This window comes from Poecilia mexicana, unplaced genomic scaffold (genome assembly GCF_051168715.1).
Source record: "Poecilia mexicana isolate PSO_F unplaced genomic scaffold, ASM5116871v1 scaffold_7, whole genome shotgun sequence".
NCBI classification, from domain to species: Eukaryota; Metazoa; Chordata; class Actinopteri; order Cyprinodontiformes; family Poeciliidae; genus Poecilia; species Poecilia mexicana.
Genome location: NW_028263376.1, coordinates 23,801,302 through 23,814,334, shown reverse-complemented (window position 1 = coordinate 23,814,334; position 13,033 = coordinate 23,801,302). Strand labels below are relative to the sequence as shown.

The 13,033-nt window shown below is 37.1% G+C and overlaps 1 protein-coding gene across 3 annotated transcripts in view; it reads left to right on the top strand.

Annotated features, from left to right (window-relative positions):
* The window catches only part of znf512b (zinc finger protein 512B), a 39,736-nt gene that overhangs the window by 6,189 nt on the left and 20,514 nt on the right, over positions 1-13,033 (top strand). The window lies entirely within an intron of this gene.

The window sequence follows — 13,033 nt, the reverse complement described above, 5'->3', positions numbered from 1 at the left end:
ATTGTGTTTGTTATTAGTAAAATCCCCCAGGCTGTATTTTCATATCCATGCGGGGGCCTGCATGTGTTCAGTGGTGCCTGCTTTTTATGGGCGTCAATACAAACCTTATTCACCAAGATGAAGCCCAGAGTGCAGAAAACGTAAGAAACAAAAAACAAATTTAAGTCTTTATAAAAATCCCTCCTTTATCGTTTTCCAGTTATCTGCCTTATCTGATCGCTGGCACCAATTCAGAACATGCTCGCTAGTCTCATATTGCTTCCTGCTAATGTGCTGGTCTTGTGGTTTCATGTTGTGTTTATTTTGGTGGAAGACAGTGAGTCAGTTTAAACGGCAGCTTCTTACATGCAAGCTCTCAAAGTGTCATGTTTTATAGATTTCCCCTATTCTTTATTGCTCAATAAAGATACGTTTATAGATCCATCAGTGAAAAGTTGGTGGCTGTCTCCTCATTTTCTCCTTACTGTAAGACTAGAAGTTACACACATGTACTTCTTTAATGAGTAACTCTGCAGATCATGAGTAGGGGTTTGTGTGTGTGCGTCTGTGTTGGTACTGTTTTCACAGGTGATGAATTGGTCCAGGTTTTTATGGGACTTTTCCAGGTAACTTCATACTCTACAGTTTGTGCATATGTTCCGCTTTCTTTTCCTACGGTTGATTTGCTCTGACTCGCATGCAAAGCTTCCCAGGGATACGAGTGCAATTAAATCATTGTGGTGGTGTAGTAGTAGTGGTGTAGTGGTGTGCATAGTTTTTTTTTTTTTTACCCAAACTTTCTGATGTTATTTTTTTTTTTTTAAATTAGCTGTTAAAGTTGTTTCAAGAGAAGTTGTATGAAACTTAGATGATATTAGGAAGAGATGTAATGAAAAGTTATGATTAAATATTGGTATTATTAATTAAGGTAAAACCCTTGTGTTCCTAACTCATCTTATCATAATGTCCGAACTCCTTTCCATTCATTTCCAAACAATCTATTGCTACATCAGGAGTGAGGATTAGTGGCAGTGAAGTTAATCCATACAACTGACCATGTGCGGTATTGGCATGTATAATTCTTGAAATCTAATAACCTGCCAATTATCACATCCAAGGAGTTCCATCCATTATTTTCCATTATAGAAATTGTGACATATAGTGAGGTAAAAATATTCTACAGTATGATATTTGCAAACTTCCATTACTATGGGATTGATCAAACCCCAAAAACTATCTGGAAAAGATTACTGTTGAGTTCTGAAAAAGTCCATATAAAGGTTTTTGATAATTGACTGAATCTGCTTCTTATTCTCTTATTAGTGAAACAGATTTCCTCCAGCTGTAAACAGGACATGTTATATGTTATCCTGTGGGAGCTAAACTTAAGAGTAAGTAGAGAATGACTGACGTCAGCAGACTGAGGTGACGGCTGTGGAGTTGAGGCCACAGTAGTTGCCTGGCAGTTGAAAGGTTGTGAGTTTGGTTCCGGATTTTTACCACTGAAGTGCAAGACACTGTACCTGAAGTGATCTGCTAATCTGCATTTTGTTGTGAATATTTGTGTGGAAAAATCACTTTGGATGGTCTGTACATCAAGAAAAGTGTTGTATAAGTTTGTTTACGTCTATTTACTATTGGTGTAGCACATCCTTCTTATCGACAACACTATTTCACCCAGCTGGTTTGGCTTAAAACATTGGAATAAACAAGGCTTTTATCAAAGACTAATTATGTTTCATTTTTCATTTCATCTTTTGTTCGTTAATGGTTTTTCCTGCATAAAATTTAGCACAAAGAAATAATAGAATACAAACTGTCTCTAAGCCATTCTCCGTTGTACTCGTGGTTTCCTGAAAGTCTTCGTGCTTTGAAACGTGAAGATAATAAGTTCAGATCGACTTGCATGCGTTCCTAAAGTGTTGTGATTAAGCTTTAATCTTGCCACACCAGACAGATCACATGGGAGGATGTGGTCCTTGAGGTTGACTTTGAGACGTTTTTCTTTGTTGTTTTATGTTTTCTTCCCTTTGATATTGTGTTTAAACCTGGTGTTATTATTTCTTTTGATTAGAAGTAAATCTGTTATTTAAAATGCTCTGTTCAACTGCAGGTTTAGCAAAAAGTCAGTGTTTGCTGACTCTTTGCTAAGTCAGTCTTTGCATAACATATTGTCAGGCTCAGAGAACACATAACCATTTAAAAGGAGTAAAAAATGTCTGGTTCTGTGGTATACCTTCAAGAAAGTCTGTAAAGTAAGTAGAAGATATAGAGGAGATATTATTTAAGACATTAAAGTATTCCTTTTGTAATACCTTTTTAAACCAGATTAGACCTATACCAAACCACAAGATATTCTAATTGCATTACGTGTGCTGCTGCATTATCTTTGTACTTCAAAGTCAGATTTTCTGAGTTCTCAGGGAGAAAAGCAACAACAATACGACTCAGACAGTCAGAGCTTGCTGAGGAAGTGTAGTATTCAAGATGGCTGCACACCCACAGAATGTAGGCGTGCACCTCATCGTGTTTCCATCTAAGTAAACCAGTGGCACCAAAAGTTCTGTAGATCTACTTGCGGACATGTTCCTTCAGTGTTTGAACATATTGAATGGAGAGAAATATGCTGTTTCGGTGTTTTATTGATAAAATTAGCCAGCACAAAAAGAAATAGCAAGTCCCACTGTTCTGAAGCCTGCAAATAAAATACTTTTAACTCATATGTGATATAATGTTGCCACAGGTTTATACTTTGCTCAACTTTGCTCAATAGCTCCGACTTCTGGAACATGTTAAATACAGCATGTTCAATGTTAAATAATGTAAAGAATAAGAAAAATATTCTTTTTTTTTTCTAGAATATAAAAGTGAAACTCCTCAGGGTGGCGAAATGAGATTTATTACAAAACATTAAAAAGAATAATATGTTGATTTTGACTGATCTGATTTTGTAAGTGTCTACGTAGGTACCTTTTATTTTAATTCAGGAATTTCACAGATATTTGAGCAGATGAGCCAGGTTAAATCCATAAATGTAAGCAGCTTTCTGCCACAGTTGTGCAGTTAGTTAACTGTAGATGTTCTTCATTAAGTTGTTTCTATTTACATGAACGTGGCAGCAGAATATTCACAGAGGACGGGATGTTGTGCAGAAATTATTTACAGTGAATTCACTGTTATGCAGTTTAAAATATCAGAGGTTAAGTATTTTAACCACTGATTTTTTCATATTTAAACTTTTACACACAAACTCCCAAGAGAACATTAAAAAAAATATTTACATTTTTTTTTTTACAAGACTTTCCATCCACATCTAAAGTTCAGTGTGTTCCTCATGCATCTTGACGGCTGTGAGCTTCCCGTTTTCTTGCTTCCTTAATTCCTGCTGATGTTCAATATTAATGCGCCTTAAATTTCCTATTTTATTTGCCATGTTTACCATCAGTCATTTTGAGAGTGATTATTTTGATGCAGCTTTGTGTGATTGCAGCTAAATGCAGGTATTTTGACAGTTGGTGCTTCCCACTCAGGATTAGCCACCACTAGCTTATCCTGTCAGACTAGTCTTATTAACTAAGCCTCTTCCTCATAATGACCCACCTGAGCCACTCAGATAAGATACAGTTGAAAAGCCCACATCCCAACCTCGTACCTGCACTCAATAGTAAAATGTCAATTTTTTATTTTATTTTAGGAAATATGCAAATATTCCCCTGCCACTTAAACCATTTTTTATTATTTATATTTTTATTTAATGAAAGGCTTTAATGAGATACTAAAAACTTTGTACCATTAAAAAGCCAGTGTCTTTCCTTTTTCTGATGTTTTTGCTGCTATTTTAATGTGTTTTTGTGCTTACTGTGTTTTTTTTTTCTTACCTAAAAGTAATGCACATTGTCTTTAGTAGCTCAGTTTTTTTTTCAAGCTTCTGCAAAGGTCTTCCTGCGAGGCTTAAAGTCAGGACTCGAACTTCCAAATAGGGCAGATATATTTTCTCGTTGCGGCCTCTGAAGCATTGCCCACAAACTCTTCTGCCGTTTTAATTCACAAAACCTTGACAGCACAGCCAAACTTAGTTTGTCTAAAAAAATTGCACACTCTGCAATAATGTAATTAGCACATTGGAAAAACAACTCTTTCAACAGACTAACACATTTAAACTTGTGGGCTTCATCAGGGTCATCATAAAACATGGAACTGTTTGCATATAGATAGAAAAGGTGCAAAATAGAAAGGAAATTCACAACAACCAATCTTACATTTACAAATAGAAAGCCAGGCCAATTAACACATAAGGGGTAGGGTTTGTCACAAGGTTGGTACTCTAAACAGATTTCCACTTGGACAAATTTCAGTATATCCAGTTTTAGGGAATCATACAAGCAGTGGCGAGTTTCCAAAAGCTCCTTTAAAATCCAAAAGCAAGGAACGTAGACACAACAATCATAATAGTTGTATAAAGGTCATGAATAAAAAACATGAATTTATGAACTCATTAATGAAAAGATCCATAATCATATTTATTAAAAATGGAAAACTATGTTGAAACATCTTACCTCTATGAGAAATGAGTGATATTTGTCAAATGTGTACAGCTGAAGCACAAAATAAAGACCCATAAATATGAACTGCAAATGTGCAGTTGCAATGTCTTCTGTTGCTTAAAACATAAACATACCGTTTATCATTAAATATAATTGTGAAAAGTTGTGGAAAACCACTGGCTTATGTGGTTGCATGGGAAAAATATTTATCCAGTCTGGTTTACAGACATACACAGATCTGAAATATCATTATGTCAGTTGACAGGTGAAGTGATAAATGGTTCAGTAACGGTTTAAACTGCATAATTTTAATGTGTTGATCTCCAAATTCCCCAAGAGTTAGATCCAATTAAACGTGTGTTGATGTGTTAGACAAATAAATCCATGGAGACGGAGGCCCCACCTTACAAAACTTGAAGGATCAGCTACTAACAGGTTGATACCAGGCAACACAGCATACCTTCAGGATATGAGTGCTATCTATGTCTTGACTGGTCTGGACTGTTTTTACAAAAAAAAAAAAAAAAAAAGGAAGGGCAAACATACTGTTAGATCATTAATTAATGCCATATTTATGCATTTTGGCACATAAGGTGTGTTTTTCAGTGTACAGAAAACAGCACCAGGTGCTGCACAAGTTTCATTCACTCATTATCAGCTTCTTTCTTTAGAAGACAATGGCCTCAGAAGCGGCTTCGAATCACATCTCCCTACAATATTATATTGGCTATGTTAGCACTGGAAATCATACCTTTGGTGATTTTAAATACCTCAGTCTAATGTCCATATGTGCAAACATCAATGTTCTAAACTGAGTGAAATGAGACCATTCTGCCTGTGGGACCCTCATTTCTGGCCCACAGCTGCCATTTGCTAAAACTGCACATTTGCCTTTATTTCCATCAGTTTTTTTTTTTTTCTTTTGCCTTTTCTCTCGATGTACTCACAATTCCTCTAACTTATTTTGTCCCATTCTGGATGGATAAACAAATTCCTTCCTTCATCTCTTTAATTGTCTCTTGTTTAAATTAATAAAATGTTGGAGAATATTTGGGGGTATTTTTGCCTGGTTCCTATACTGCCATTAATAAAGCTTCATTATCTTTGTACATAGTATTTGTGGAGTTTTTTAGTTGTGAAAAAGACGACAAACAGATTGGTAAGAAGAAAGAATTTAAGTTTGTGAGTCATTTTCCATAAGGAGGGAGCGGCAGGCTTTCTGTAGCAGGCGCTGTCTGGCTTTCATGTATCTGGACTGTATAGCTTGTTCTGTAAACATGGGTCATGTTTATATTTATTTATATGTAGTAGAACGGTTAAAAAACCCCTGTGAGCTGCTGGTAGTGTATACATTTGCAAAGATTTAGCTCGTTCTGCTGTCAGTTCGGCTCCTCCTTTATTTTCGTCCTTCCCTTGAAATTATACATATGTGACCAGCCAGCTGGAGTTGTTGTGATTGAAAGTCTTTAAACCCATTACACCACATTAGTTCTGCACAAGCATGGAAAAAAACAGCTGTAAGATCAATGCATAATTTGTAAGTATCCAGATTACATTTCAGAAATCTTTACCATGTCTCTTTTCCTTTGAACTGGCTGCGTAATGTGTGGTTTAGTGGAAGTATTAAACTGGTAGTCATTGCTTCTTATAAGGAATGAGTCGTTATTCTGTGGTTTCAGCCGCTGTGCGCCCTGAAAGTAGTTTTTCATTTGGACACTTGCTTTCTCACGCTAGCTACTAATTTTAAAGATATGTGGTCCGAGGATCTCCCACTCTGAGTCAGTTTCGTACTATGAAACATGAGAGTGCAAACCTGCAAATCAACTGAAAGATGTGCACCCTGAGCATACAGCAGCATTGTTTTTACATGCAGAAAGTCATTTTGCGCCATGAGCTGCTTGTACTAATGATTACATTAACAGCAGATCATACTTTCTCTGGAAATAATAATTATTTGCACGGTAAATTAAACTCAAACAAGTTTAATCTTTAATATTCAGAGAGCTTAAACAGGTAGTGAAACTTTGAGCTACTTCCATCACCCTCTAGTTTACACCTCTAATGTTCTCTTGACTTCTAATTGTTATCTGATAAAACATGTTGATGTGGAAAACAAGTTTTTACCTCAGTGAGGATGGGCTGTACATTCTAATATTAATGTCAGTGTAGCACATGTGAGTCTGTTGTAGAAATGTTTACTTGAAGTGTGAATAACAATTCCATCCATCCATCCACCCATCCATCCATCCACCCACCCACCAACCTGTCAATTCCTCCAAACTGTCCTACAAACTGTCTATTAATCATTCATTGTTTCAGTTTCCACATATAAAACTTTCACCATAAAAGTCAGAGCAAAGTTTTGTAATAATATTAAAATTCAGATGAATTGTGAACTTCAGAAATTTGATTCCCGAAAAATTTAGACTTTGACATGTAATATATAAGAACCTTAAATTGAGCATACTCTTGTCACTGCAATTTCACTGTCTTCCTTTTAACATATGTTATTTTCCTCTCCCATTTTTGGTTTCGGTTTTACAAGCACACTGTTAGTTAGATTGATATGCAAGAATTTATGGTGTTATGATTTTTGGTAGTTTTTAGTAGCTAACATTACATCGTGTCCAATGGCGACTAAGCTTTTTTGAGTTGTAATGTAACTAATTGAACTAAGGCAGAGTAATGAGATGACACAAGGTCTAAATTAATTAAAACATTTCCTTTTGCTTTATGTTACATTTGTAAGAAAATTATGATATATTATCAGTAACTAGTTATTATTATTTAGCATATGAGCTTTCTTATAGCTATATTTCTGTTGAGGTAGCAGGTTTCTTTAGTCTCCTGTTTGCAAAGATCATCTCACCATCAAGATCAGAGAATAAGGTTGAGTTCATTTGAAAGACTTTTTATTTTCTGTTTTAGTGCTGCTTCTGTTGATGAACAGCAAAAATTTACATTATGTGATAATTCCACCAAAGAAAGGAATGATGGTTCCTGAGGTTAGTGTTAGATCCTAGAATAAGACAGTTTAGTTGTGAAGAAACATGGAAGTGCTTAGCTTAGGCACAGCTACAGTGGGGCAGAAAAGAAAGAGAGGGAGGGCAGTAAGACAAAGACAGTATGAGTCTGAGAGCCGGTCGCACTGACAGAGTCTGGTTTTCTTTTCAGTAAGTCAGTGTCTTCTGGCGCTGCTCCACCTCACTTCTCTGTCTTACTCACTTTCTGGAAGCAGATCAGACTGGGAGGGAATATGGGGACGTCTTCGAAAGGAGGTGCGTATACGAAGAAGAGGGAGAAATGCGCTGAGTGTGTGTGTGTGTGTGTGTGTGTGTGTGTGATGGAGTGAGAGAGAGAGGGAGGAAATGAAAATACATGCAGAAAAAATACAGTATATGCGGTCGTGGGAAGTAGTAAAAAAACACGAGTGCGTATGAAACGAGAGATGTGAGAACATTTTTAAAAAAAATCTAAACCACATTGTCTGCAGCAGAGTCTTACTGTAAGCATTGTGTTCTGAACCCAGGTGTATTGGTTTCTTCACCTTTTGTCCATTTAGATTGAGGAAGTAGTGAAACTATGCCCTCATTCCACAAGGCATGTGTTCGTGGTGGATGTTTGTTTATAACTACAGTAGGTCTGAAGCCCACTGTGCAGACACAGACAAAGGCTTCTGTGTAAGTGTTTGTCAAGGAAAACAAATGGCTCTTCTGTACGTGCATACTGTTGTGTGTATGCGTGTGTGCTTGTGGGTAATGTGTGAACGCTTGCACTAAGGGAGAACAGTTGCAGGCGTAGCTAGGAGAACGCCGAGGTTATTTGAGATCATTAGACAGCTGCCAGGACTCCTGTGTCCTGACTCTTGTCCTCTCTACTTTTCTTTTCTCTTCTTGCACGCCTTCAAGTGTTAAACAGTGTGGCGCAACAGTTGCAGGCAGCTGGGAGCGAATCACCCTCTGACATTAGCAGAACAGCTGTTTTATCCCCGTGGCCTGTGCATGAGAACCGGTCTTCGGGTTTGACACAATGAGCCTGCTTTGTTTCAGACCAAAACAATGCACGTGATTGCTGGAACATCAGAGCGCCAGTGTGCTCCAAACTTCCAAGTTCTGCTTAAAGATTGTAATTTGTTTACAAAGATAATCCAAAAGAGAAGAGTTAACGTTTTATATTTAGAAGCATAATTTATGTGCTGAACAGGCTGTGATTGTTTGCATTGTAGCGCACAGTTCATAAATTTGAGTCAGATTGTTTTGCTTTCACTAAAGAGGCCTCTAATTGTGCTAAGACAAGTGGATGTTATTCCCATAGCAACAAGATCATATCTTTCCCAAGAGCAAGATTCATTAATTATGCTGTTTTTTTTCAAGGCCTTTATTTTCTAGGACAAGAATTAGAATGCAAGCTCAATTTCATTCCCAGCAAAAGAGCAGCTTTGCCAAGTGCATCACCTCTCCAGCTGCTACCCAGCTAATAGAGAAATGCTCTGGTGCCTGGAGAATATTAATACACTCATATCAATGCATTGACATCACACACACACGCACACACACACACACACACGCACACACACACACACACATGCACACTGGTAATGAGTTTGTGTACTTGTTTGTGAAGGACTGTGTGCTTTTATGTTTGTGTTTACACATTTTGTCAAGTTTTTGAAGTTTCAAGTCTGCAATGTTGTGCCACGTCTCATTCTATTTTGCTCCATCTTCAGATATTTTCAGACTAACTTAATGTTGTGAGTCTGCAGAAAGAGATTAGACACAAACATTTTCAGTGGTCTTTGTCTGCGGGTGTGGGTCTGAGAGAACAAGAGATGAAGAAGGAAAGTGGAGGTGTTAAAAGTTTGCTGTGTAATTCTTGTATGCATTGTGACTTACAAAATCTATCATTCTCCTTTTCACATTAATGCAAAAACAAACTTCAGTGTGTCTGATTAAGATTTTATGCGATTGATCTCCACAAAGTTGTGAATAACAGTGAAGTAGAAGGAAAACGACTCAGGTGTAAAAAAGTGTGGTGTGCATTTCTACTCAACCCTCCTCCACAAGAGTCAATAGTTCACTTCTGCTACAGCTGCAAATGTTTTTGGTATGTCTCACACTGTGCGTCAAACTTCTAGAAACTGAACATTTTGCAGATTCTGTTTCTTTTTGTCTGCTAAAAAAACAAAATGTCCACAGAACGATACTACCACCATCATTTTCTGATCATGGAGATTGTGTTTTTAGGGTGATGTTCTCTTCCATACAAAGCATTTTGTTTGTAGGCAACAAAGTAATTTTTTTGCCTCACACACCAAATTTGTGGAGGTCACAACTAGTAGCTGAATGTGCTTTGATGTAAACTATCTTGCATGAGCTCTGACTAGGATTGAGGGTCATTGAACTGCAGACTGAACCTTAGTCTCAGTCGACAGCTGTGTCTAACAGGTTTTATCAAGCCATCCTGTGTGCTGAAGAAAATAATTTCCTCAGCATGATGCTGTCACGCCCGTGTTTCATATGGGTGATTCTCACGAACATGGTACAACTTACAACAAAAATAAAAATGCATTGTATGCACACAAAAACACACCTTCTTTATAAAATAGAATCTAATTTTATCTTTCAATGTAAAATTATAACCTCTATGCATATTTTTAAAGGTATTTTTAGACATTTTAGTCTGACTTTGAAGAAATAAATTCATTACCGTAACACAATTTTGATGAAGAAATATGAAACCACAAAAACATTTTTCCACTTTTTTTGGACACCATGGACTTCAGTGTCCACAAAGGAGAAGGTACCAACAAAGAATAGTCATTAATAACAAAATTTATTATTTTAATGTAAACAATTATTTCATTACCGTAACATGAATACAATTTTAAAATCTATTTTTGTTCTAATTTTGTGTTAAATCATTAAATTGAAAAAACAACACAACCATAATATAAAAGAGTCTGACCATTTCATTGAGGAATTAAAAAGTTCATGTAATTCTTTTATCTAATCTAAATAAATTATCATAAAATGAGCATAGCGGTAATGAAAAAACGTATGTCGGTAATGAATAAGAATGTTTCGGTAATGAACACTTTATAATTACACTAACATTTAACTACACATAAATAATAAAATGGCATGTAACAAAACATACATCTGCAAATTAAACATTTTACCAACGTTGAGCCATGGAAACAAACCCACAACTGACTTTTTTTCATCTCTGCTTATTGCTTGGAATGTAAGGTTGGGCAATTGGACGAATTCATCAATCCTCAGGAATAGTGGGGCTGTAGTGATTCAATAATCTCACGATACAATACAATACACGATATTCTGCTCACGATACCATATATATTGCGATATTCAGCAAACAATACAATTCAATACACTTTTGCAATTTTCTGAAAGATTTTAGAGGGACAGAGTGATTTTGGTGACATTTTGTGACTTAGAGTTGGATTGAATTAATTTAACTGAAAACTGATTAAAAGCACCAACTACACAACACCTGGCTCTAGTTGGACATGGACACAGACTTAAAGTCAACAGCTGGACAAAATGAATCAAAGAAGTGGTGAGAAAACATGTTTCTTTTAATTGAAACAGTACAAACTGTAGCTTACATGCATTTGTAAAGTAAATAAAGTGCACCAAGTACCCTGCTCTGAATAGTTTGATACCTTTTTAACCTTGACACTTAACATCTGAAGGAATCACTCTAAGCCTGATGACCTAATCACTCTCCTGGCGAAGCAAGCAGTGAGTGAACAAGATGACAGTTGGATGTTACAATACTTGCATTACTATATCGATTTTTTTCTAGGAAAGAAAATATTGATATATATCGCAAAAATCGATATTACACAGACCTGGATAATAGGCTATGTCCTTCACTGGGTGTTTTTTTTTTATTTTTATTCATTTATTTTTATGTAAGGGTGATTTATTTATTGAGGTGGCTCGGGCATCCTCACCAGATGCCCAAGCCACCTCAACTGGCTCCTCTCAATGTGGAGGAGCAGTGGCTCTACTCTGAGTCCCTCCCAGATGACCGAGCTTCTCACCTTGTCTCTACAGGAGAGCCCAGAGAAAAAACATTTTGGCCTCTTGTAGCTGTGATCTTGTTCTTTTGGTGATGACCCAAATCTCATGCCCATAAATGAGGTAATGGTTGTAGATTGGCCAGTAAATTGAGAGCTTTGTCTTTTGACTCAGCTCTCTCTTCACCAGGGCAGACCAGTGCAACTGAGAAAATGTTGCATATTGCTGAACCATAATGGAAAGCCATTACTGCTTACAATGAAAAGCAGTATATGCTTCACTGTGGACGCTGCACCAATCCACCTGTCAATTTCTCACTCCATTTTCCCATCCATGACTACAGATATACTGGGAACTAAACCTGTAGATCATGACCTGATGAAGCCAACAGGACCACATCATCTGCAAAAAGCAGAGATGCGAAGGCCACCAAAACGGACCCTGTCCACATCTTGGCTGCGTTTAGAAATTCTGTCCATGAAAGTAATGAACAGAATCGATGACAAAGGGCAGCCTTGGCGGAGTCCAACTCTCACCGGAAACCAGCCCGACTTACTGTCAGCCCCTACAGGGCTCCCTGAAGGACACGGTCGAACACCTTTTCCAAGTTCACAATACGCATGTAGATTGATTGGGCGAACTTCCACGGACCCTCCAGGACCTGCTGAGGGTGTAGAGCTGGTCTAGTGTTCCACGACCAAGACAAAACCCACACTGCTCTTCCTGAAGCTTAGATTCGACTAATCCAGAACCACAGAATAGACATTACCAGGGAGGCCTAAGAACCCTCTGTAGTTGGAGCATACTCTGTAGGTGGACCACCCCCCCGGGCTGCCAGTCCAGGAGAACTGCCCCCAGTATACATCTTCTTTCACTCATTCACCTTCCAAGTAAAATTTTGATAGCGGAATATCCTTAACTGAATCGAAAAACCATCAAATTGGATCATGAGTTGAAATGGGTCCCTCTGAATCTAAGCATTTTTGGAAATTTTAATTGATATCCAGCACTACTTCCTTTTGCCCTTCACATTAGGTAATTAATATTTGTTGCCATAAAATAGTATAACCATTTTTCATAAGTAGGAAGTAAATAAAAAACTGCTGTAATTGTGTAAAAAAAACAATAAGGAGCATTAAAGTTTAAATGCACTATGTATTTATCTATTTTTTCATTTCAAAAAGACACTGTTCATCACCGTAATCTTGTTTTTCATTACCGCAACAGGTCTAAAATTGCGCGGTAATGAAAGTTGTGCATTACGGTAATGAGTGAAATTCGCATGAGATAGCTTAAAATGGTAGCATGCCATGGTGAGTCAGCTAAAATTTTTTCACCTACAATACAAATTCCCTGATATCTTCTCTACAGAAAAATATCTAATCATTTACTTTTTAAGCACATGAGGTAATGCACATTACGGTAATGATCGGCTGTGGTGTGCGAATAGGCGTATGCAAGGAG